This window comes from Anser anser (genome assembly GCF_964211835.1).
Source record: "Anser anser genome assembly, chromosome: 2".
NCBI lineage: Eukaryota > Metazoa > Chordata > Aves > Anseriformes > Anatidae > Anser > Anser anser.
Window position 1 is genome coordinate 10,276,486 of NC_139721.1, and position 10,161 is coordinate 10,286,646.

At 37.8% G+C, this 10,161-nt stretch overlaps 1 long non-coding RNA gene across 1 annotated transcript; it reads right to left on the minus strand.

The window, feature by feature from the left end:
• Positions 1–621: 621 nt before the first annotated feature.
• On the minus strand, positions 622–4,163 carry LOC310894531. Its single transcript, XR_014579992.1, has 3 exons — positions 3,919–4,163; positions 2,072–2,331; positions 622–996 (listed from the first exon to the last, which is right to left on the minus strand). It is a non-coding gene; the product is annotated as an uncharacterized lncRNA (long non-coding RNA).
• Positions 4,164–10,161: the final 5,998 nt, after the last annotated feature.

Genomic DNA, 10,161 nt, shown 5'->3' on the forward strand with positions numbered 1-10,161 from the left:
TCTCAGTGTAAATCTTCATCGAAAAGCCTTCTGAAACAGAAAGTGAATGCTGAATTGACGGGCTTGTGTCTGCAAGCATGGTGTGGGAGAGCTAATGCCTGAGTCACTGGGAAATGACAATTTTTTCTGCTGTATAATCACGTCCTTACAGGAGGGAACAGGTGTGTGCATGTGTCTGTGCACATTGGTATATGTCTTTAGCATGGAAAGTGTATTTTTCTTTCATATCCATATCTTTCTGCTTCCTTGAAACATCTTAATATAGCAGGTGGCTAATATTTCACACATTTCCTCTTTAATCTGTGCCCCATTCCTTTGGCCTATATTTCTTGTAGGGATCCTTCTTTAAAATCTCTCTTTCTACATAGTCCTGATCACACCCATTTTACGTAATGAATGAAACACTTTTTTTTTTTTTCATGAAAAAATCCTTGAAATTACATCCGTATTATTTTCACATAGTTACTAAGCATGCCGTTTCCCCACATTTTAAATCATCAAATGGGAAAAAAATAGACATTCTGTTGCACAGAGTAATGCTGACACCCACACAAGTCAATTGGAGGTTGGTAACTTGAGATCTACCTCTGCCACTAGGCTTAAAGGAGAAACTGAGCAATAGCAGGTTGTCATTCCCTCTGTGAACAGCTCTGAGGGAGAACTGGACATTTTTTGCAGAGGGTTTTACAGAGGTTTGCTGACAGCAAACTCAAGAAATCTGGGTTCCACTTTGGGATTTGATGGGGAAAGTAATCTAGAGAGTACACCTTTCTGAAAGGTAAACCTTTCTGTATTTTCTCCTGTAACTTTTCTTGTGTCTATTTAGTCTCAATTGCTTACCCCAACAGATCCACTCACCTCTCAGTGCGGGACCAAAGTCCTGAACTTTTCACTGGCAGCATCTTGCCTTAGTGGAAGCTCCTCTACCAAGCAGGCAATAGAAGACATTGCTCAGGTCCTAGTGGCTTTTTGAAAGAAGACCCTTCTCTGTAGAACCTGTAATAGCATTGAGTGAATTTCATTAGCAAATCAGCCTGGGGGACAGCATAGTCAGTAAAAAAAAAAAAAAAAAAGAAAAAAAAGTCTCAGAGGATTTGCAAGAAAAAATCAAAGATACCACCATAGAAGACGTAAACCAATACATGGAAGGCCAAATGTAGGTCATTTTTGTGAGCACAGCCAGACCATCCATAAAGCAAGTCCTAAGTGCTTCTAAAATTCAAATCCCTACTCCAAAGTATAAGGTACCAGGAGTTTCTAGAAGTAATTTCACTTCTCATATTTATATATACATATATAATATATATATGATAAGTGAATATATATATATGTATGTATAGATACATATATAATCTTGAGCAAAACCAAACCAAACTACCTATTTCTGGTATTTTTTTCCTAACTTCATTTATGCAACTAGCTGACCCTATCTGGTTAGGGAAAAAAATACAGGCATGTAACAGGGAATATCAAATGCCAAATTTTTAAAGATTAGAAAAATGATAAGCAGATGAAAAACAAACTTCTCTAATGGGATGCATCAAGCTGGCATTACCAGCTGGCATATGATAACATATTCCACATTCAGTGGCTGAAGGATTCAAAGAAAATTTGGGAGTTAAGTCTTCAGTACAGAATTGGACACATAACACCTATTGCCTTTCTTGAAAATCATACACATATCTGTAATATGAAAAAAAAGTTTTAAGTGTGTTCTTATAGCAGAACAGATGGCGGGATGCTCTGTTTTTTTAGTGTTGACTGAGGCAGGTTTTAGGATAGTCTTTTCATTTAGTGCCTGGAAATCATGTAAACACAGCTCATTTGCTTCTGTTACCTAGCATGACTGTCTCAGGATATAGTCACAAATCCTCTTTCAGCTCCAGCTCTCCACAGCCATTCATCGCTGTATTCATACTGGAAATTACTACCCCATCAGTGAAGTGGCTCACATGAGCAAGTCCCCAGCTTTCTCTAACCTGGTTAACTAACCTGGTGAAAATGGTGGTCCTCTTTGTCTAAATTATCAGGGAACCACTCAGCATGCAAGTGGGAGAGGAAGAATACTCACAGGTGGGTGTGGAAAGAACAAGTGAGGAACAGATAAAGTGATCTCTTTAGGAAGCACATCTGGAGAATGAAAGTCAGGTCTTTGTGAGCAGCAGTCCATTGCCATTTCAGTGCAAATGCAGAATATCAGCATGCTTCAGTTTCGTTCCTGTCTTGGAAAATATCCCATATCTACCACGTAGTCTGAAAATTCTTGCTTTGCGTGAGGTTGGAGATGTCTGTACCTCTGGCAAGTTAATCACATCTCCAGAGCACTGGAAGCTGTGGAGAGAATATTTTCCTTTTTGAAGCAGTCTCATATTAATATCTCTATGAGTAGGAAAATAAAGAACTGACATTGGCAAAGATGATTTGAGCAGATCCCAAAAGAGAGGCAGAAAGAAGTTATAAGGCAAACAATATCTCACATTAGGATGCAAGTCTACTCTCTTCCTCTCCTCGCTTCACCCTTATCAAATTTCCCCACAGAAATCAAAGTCCATTACTTCCCAAAAGTAGAGGGATCCACATACTGACAATAGAGCCCCAAAGACACATCTATGTCCTTGGTGAGCCATGAAAAATTAGGGATCGCAGAGTTAAAAATATTCATGGAAAAAATGAATCTCATAACAGATTAGAATTTTTTAGAGTGGCTTGTCCGAAACATATCCTGTTTCCAGCTGCACTTGTTTGGCTGGCGCAATTAGTCACATGTATAGCATAGTATTGTTATCTTCTCATCTCATTCCCTGTCATCCTTTCTTTGTTTTCTCCTCCTGAAAAGAGGAGGGATGGATTTGATGACTCCTAATCTCTATGATTCTTTCATAGTAACTTCCAACTTCCTAGCTAAAGTGTTTATCAGAGTGAAATTAATGATTCAGAACAGGAAATGCACTGCAAGGGAAGTGGAATTATGAGGGTAAGACCTAACCTAGCAAAGCTAAAAGTAGATTGTACAGAAATGTATTCTTCATCATATCAAAGTACCACAATAAGGATAAAAATCATGAAGAATTGATGGTACCAAGCAGCAGTAATACTTTCCATGGTGGCAATTCTGTACAGTGAATTCTCTTTGCCATTGTTAGATTTTGAAAGCTTATGGGTGAATTTGTCTCTCATATGGTTCTCAGAACACACTATTTGACTTTCCGTCATCTCCTAAGGTCTGCTGGGGTGATCTGAGAAGTGTGTGTGGAGAAGCGTACAGATTTTTCTGCTTCTTGCAAGCAGTCAAACAAGGTAATGTTCTCCTTGTTCTTGCTTCATTGAGTGGGCAGAAAAAAGGTCTTGTCCTCAAACATTTTCACAAGCTCTTTAGTAGCAGGTGTATCAAAGGTAATTTTCCTACTCCTTTATGATGCTCTGAAAACAGTCTGTAGGAGGTACACTTTAATACAAATCTTACGCCCTTCAAGCTTATCAAAGTGTACTTGGATCGGTATCATTAGGGTTTCAGAGTCTTTATAGTTTTTGTGATAGTGAATAACAACATGTACTTGAATTATAGACTGATATATGTGTTCACATAACTTTTGACACAGTTGGATCAGAATAACAAAACCTGTTGCAGTGATAAGAGTGTCAGTAAACGATTAAGCGATCTTCTGAACCAGCCCAAACAACAGCAAACTGTTTATAGCTTTTAATATGCTTCTGACTGCATTAGATCCATGTATCCCTCCCCGCCCCAAAAATTCTCATGCACATTTTTTGCAGATTTGTTTCCCTAGAGATTGTACTGCATTTCTGTGAAACAAACTGGCTGTGAATGCTAAATCTGGTCACAACCCAGAGGACCCTACTCCAGCCCAAGCCTATTTAGGAAGGGAACAGCAATTTGTTTTCAATGACTTCACTCACCCTTACTGCAATGTTTCCAGTAAATTCAGGCGTTGTTCTTCTCATGTGAGCTCAGCATGTCATTTCTAATGTGACCCTGACTGAAATTTTGCATTAGTTACTGAAAAAAGTTTTTTTTTTTGTTTAAATGTTCTTTATCTTCCATGTAATTATGCTGAATCATTGTAAAAAGAAAAAAATCTGATGAGCTATCCATATAAATACTAAACGACATTAGATCATCACAACTGGTGCTGTTAAAGCAAACATAAATACCTAATTATTAGCCAGCAGATCTAAAATGCTGCCAAATAGGTTTTGGTCACTATGTTTATACAGTGACAGATTTTCATGTTAGTCATATCCTTCTGAACAAATGTTTTGGATGGACTCTTAAATCAGTGTCCACAAGGAAATAGGAGGCAGCCAAACTCTCTTGAATGTCTGCCATTGACAAAGGTTAAGCATTTACAGTCACTCTCCGCCTAAGTATTCTAAGGAAACATTAAGGAGTGAAAAACAGAAGGCGAGGATGTTCTGTACTCTCAGCAACAATGCAGCAAGGGCGACAGAAACAGATCCAAAACAGCCAGTTACTGGGCCAGATCCTGTTCCCATTAACGTCAATGGTAAAACTCCCTTTTGGTCTAGAGGGACTAGGATGGGGCAATGGGTCTTTAAACTGACTGAGGAAGAAATAGCGAGGTCTTGACTTCTCTCTTTTTGCTTCCACTTCTTATTCATGAAGTGGACTATTTATTTATTTATTTATTTATTTTACTTAGTCCCCTTTGGGACTGAGTAAAACTGAGTCAGGATGTAAGCATGTACCTTAACCAGCCTGTTAGGAAGGCTAATACATTTTATATCTACTTAAAGTAATTTCCCTAAAAATTATACCCATTTTCCCCATTTCTTTTTTTTGGACATTTATAACATTTAAATCTATTCTGTCCCATTTAGTTTCACTCACAAAATCAGTTGGAGTAGACCAATGGAGCAATTTGGTTTGAGGGAAAATAGCAATAGGGCTGGGATACATTTTAAACCTAGGGGAATTTTGTTGTTGGAGCCATCACTTCATATGGATATAAGGCCATATATTTTCGGATGAGTTCATGGTCTCTGCCCCAGCTTTTAAACTTTACCCTTCACATAAACCTCATTACAGGGGTTAAGACAGATGGATGTATGTAATTTGCTGACCCAGCGGCCAGGTCCTGATATTTCTACAGTAAGATGAATATACCTGGAGGCACCCCAAGGAATGGACTAGCATGGAGAACTGCTTGCAGGCTTACAGGAGACAGGGGATATGTCCCTCCTTCTCACCTGAACTACATGTCAGTAATTTTGCATTTTGATCTCCTTCTCACCTTTTGGACAAATAGACAAGACAGAAGGACATATAACATGTACTTCACCATTTCTTGTATTTCAGCACTGAAGATCCAAGGGCAAAACTTCTCTGAATTTTGTATACTTATGTACTTGTGCAAACATATTGCAGAATAGGGGAGACAAATATATCTAGAATTTAGATCCTTTTTTAGATCCTGCTTTTACCCTTTAGTGTTCCACTTTTCTTATCCCTTAATGAGCAAGAGATGACGATTTGTGCATAAAATGAAAATATAGATATTACTCCTGAAGTCAGACAGTCTCTACAGAATGAAAAATTACTTTCCTAAATCTCTGCTTTGCAGTCCTTAAAAGAAGTGTCATTGAGAATATAAAGCTATTAAGCAGGTCCGAAGATGATTTTACATTACTTTAGTCTTTTGGGGATTTTAAAGATTGTTTGTTTTTTATAAAATAAGATATGCTTCTGTTTGCACTGTAGTCAATGACAAGACCTGTGAATATCTGTGGAAGAGAGATGGCACCTTTGGTCCAGAGGCTGCAAAATGCACAACAGCTGTACCTGTGATGTAACTGCTGTACCATGGAAGGGCAGAAACCACACAGAAAATTTTGATGAGAAGGATCAACAGGTACTAGGGGACCTGAAAGCCACTGCTCCCTTGTTTTGTTCTGATCTATTAGTAGCAACTTCTTTAGGAAAGAGATGATGGAATGGAATGAGTTATCAAATATTTCATGTTCAGGTCACATATTGACCCCAGCATTAACTAATTCTCATTCCATCACTGTCCTTATAAGAAACAGACTGATGGTAAAAATTACGTAGGGCCCTCTGAGCCAGAAGTTTCTTGAAATCAACCAAACCTGCCCAAATCAACCTCTTGCACCATGAACTTAGAGTTCACCTTTCCCTATTTTTTTTTCTTTATTCTCCTCTAAACAGAAAAAGCTACAAGTAGTTCCTCGGTTTCTCAGAGCGTTCCAAATAGAAGGGGAAGTCTTTGCTTGGCCCTGGTCTTTACCCTTTCACAGGACTATAAACGTTAGCAGTGGAATACAAAGCAAATTCACTGGAGGCACAAAGGCAGGAGGAATCTGGGCCACAACCTTATCTCCTACATCAGGAAATTTTCCCTCACCAAGACTGACACATGGCACTGAAGACTTCTGCTCATATCTTGGTATAACTGGTCAGCTCATTCCTCTGCTTTGCCACATTTCTAAGTCCACTTGAACCGGTAACAGCACTAGAGAATAAAAGGTTGCACTGATGGGAGAAAAATCAGACACTTTTTGTCTAGAGCATGATCCACTCTGAAAGAGATTTTAAGTATGCATTTAGACCAAGAGACATAAGAGTTATTTGCATGACATGAGGGTTCATATCTGTACAAATATGTTGAGAAAACCACTAATATATATATATATTTTATTCAGTTAAGAACCAGTGACAACACATAGCTAGCCCAGGTGGATCAGTGTTTTCACTAGAAAGAGTTAAGTTGTAAGACCTTAGCCATACAAAATACTCTAAACATGAAACTCATGACAGTATTCTGCTGGGACTAAATCTGAGTGGGGTTCAACATATATATTTAAAAACAATATAATTCTGCAGGTTGTTGGTTTAAAATTTTTAGAACAAAGGAACAAAGAACTGGAAGTCTTCCAGAGGAAGTGTTAATTTGATGATTCTCTATATAAATACAACATTTTTTTATCTTTTATAAATGGAATTTTGCAGGTCATTAGTCCCTTAATGTTGTATGTCTATCAGTTGTGGGGATTTTGTGTGTGCATGTGTGTGGAAAAAAAAAAAAAAAAAAAGATGAAAATGGTTGAGATATAGAGAAAATTGACTGCTGCATAGTCACCACTTTTCATAAAGATTTTTATGGCACCCCTGGTATTACGGATCTATAATATGCAAATGTGTAACATCATTAATATGCATTTGCTGCATACACCCTCCTTAACAGAGTATGTTATGGGAATACAAATTAAAAACAATACACTCGACTCAGCTAAATTTTAATGGCCCATTGTAAGAGCAATTCCTTATTGGAAGGTACCTAAGCCCTTTGTCTTCGATACTTCCCTTTCTTTCCCACATCCATTCTCTTTCTTTATTTTTGTTTTTACTGACACTTCCATATTTGAATTATTTAAATCTCAGCATAAAAATGCATACATAAGTAGTATGCAAGTTTCTCTTTGTTACTTTCAGTCGAGGTAGCTGGCACAGAACGGGAAAACAAAAATCTAGAAATAATTCCAGCTCAGACTCCCCATGGTGGAATACACTGTACAGCCCAATCTGCTGGGTGAATGTATCCTGACATTACTTTGGCTCCTATTTGTTGCTGATGGGAGGTTAGACATTGCCTAACTGAGGTGAGTCATCTGAGCACATCTCTTGGCACACTTTTCTACCCATCTTCCCTTTCTGGCTGTTTGTCCAGGGAAAAGAGCCTTCTGATACCCTCCTCTTCAGGAAAAACAAACAAAAAAACAAACAAGCAAACAAAAAAACCTCAGTGCAGCAACTCTGCAGAAACAAGCTGACTTCATCTAGAAAACCAGACCAAGAACTGTCTCTGGAAACCTAAATGTATTGACTTATACCAGCAGCTTAAACTTTAACAGCAGATGCGATCGCTTGTCACAAGTTTTTCCTTCTGCATCTCTACTAGAGTTGGCACCTGGCACAAGGTGTCTGGCACAAGGACAGATCTAAACATGAATTGTTTAAAAAAAAAAAAAAAATTGCATCCCAGCATTTTAAAGTCAGCTGGTGTTGATTCAGGCTTGTCCTAAGAAGGTGAGCTTTAAAATAAAGCGTTTCAGAAGACAGTTCTCAAGCAGCTCAGACGGTGTACAGTTGGCATTAAGGAAAGTAGATGCTATCCAGAAAATACACAACCCCATTAACCAGTGCATGCAGTCAAACCTAATAATGAGCTTGCTGTTCTCATCAGAGCTCTTTGACTTCAGGCAGTAAACTTCGTAGGTCAGATGAACCTCCAAAAACACTGTGGGGAGAGTGCCATATGACAGAGGGTATGACAAGGATCAGTAGGGAAGGTAATTCTTTCCACTGCCCCAGTTAAATCCAATGAAGAATTGGGTTAAAGCCCTCAGTGGTCATTAAGTGTTAAACATACTGCCAATTTATCCTCAAGTATTTAAGGCAAACCTGCCAACTTCTTTGCAAACATGCAGGCTTATATGAACTGAAAAAAAGATAACAACATGCATGCACCTCTATAGTTTCCTTACAACTAATTATTTAGTGATGGCCTGTAGTGTTATTTTCCTTTACTTGGCAATGACTGTTCCAGAGCTTAATCCTTTCAAAATGCAATGGAGAGAAAATTAATACAGCAAGACACAGTCTGCTGTGCTAATTGGGCTTCCCAATATGGGATGAGGACATTTGCCACTCAGCCTGCTTATTCAAAGTGCTGCATATTCAAGCTGTATCAGCAGGTCTAGCTACTCTTATGGGAAATTAAGCTGCAACCAGATTCTGCAGTCATCCAGGTCTAGACTGTGATATTGATCACAGCAAAAACTGAAGGAACAAGGTTGAAATAGCCTCTTTGTATACAAATGCAGTTACTCAACAGAAAATGACCTTTTGTGGATGCAAATCTGCTATATGAGGCATAATGTGGCTGATTCTGAAAGCTGCAGAAGAGCTGGAAAGCCATTGCATAGAAAAGATCCTGTTTATTTTTCATTACACATTTCTTATTACTATTATTTTTTTTTCCCAGTCAAGCTTGACCAAGAAGCTGCATTATATTGAACTTTAGAGTAATGATCAGGAACTCTTCTGGATTTACAATCAGTTAATTGCTATGGGTTTCACAAGAATTTCATCACAGATGTGAATAAAACAAAAAAAATGCTGCCCTGCTGCAGAGGTTGCAGAATCTTAGAAGCAGTTGTTTCGTTGCCACGTACTTTGATACATCTCAGTTCCTACCTACTTACTACAGGAATCTCATATATGAAAACCCCAGGAGATCGAGACAAGTTCCCATCCATGTGCCATATTTTCAGCTGAAACACCTATCAGTTTTGATTCTTTTAGCAATATTAGATAACTAGTGAACATACATTGTTGAAGTTCTTCATGGTTTTGAATTTATTTTATCACAAGTATAACTAAGACGTTGACTCATGAAGAAGGAATAGGATGACATAATGAAAACAAATATTTTATTCTCCCAGTTTCAACTAGCTGATAATTAGATATGAAATATAATATTGGTAATGTTCTAAATGTTCCAGTCCAGAGATGAGTGAAACGGGGTGTGTAATGTGAACAGACCTCTATTTGTATAAATATAATTCTGGCTAGGATAGGCAAAAAGCTGTAAGTAAAAATAAACACCTTGAACAGAGATATAAAACACATTTAAATTTCAGGGGACAAGTGATGACAGAGATAAACATGGTAGTTGTGAACAACGGTACTATTAGTTCCTGACTGTAACTTCATAACAAAAATATAAAATCAGTCACCAAATATTTTATTCTTAACCAACATTTAAAGTACCTGTTGTATACATGCCACTCAAAGCAAAATGATACATCCAGTGAATTGACAGTCAGTAAACCTAGGCTGTAAAATAAATACAGTGAGCACCACTATGAATGAAAAGAAAAGGACTTTTACACAGGATAATCACAGCTGTGGGTTTTAACAAACCTCCTAAAACATAACTGCCCAAATAACATTTGATTGTATCTTACAGACTCACTATACCCTTTGTATGGTGTTTTCCTACGTGAAAAGAATGACCGAACTTCACTTACCTGCTGAAATAAAACAACCAAATATAAAATAAGCACCCTTTAAAACATAGAGTTCTTTTCATTTCTTATCAA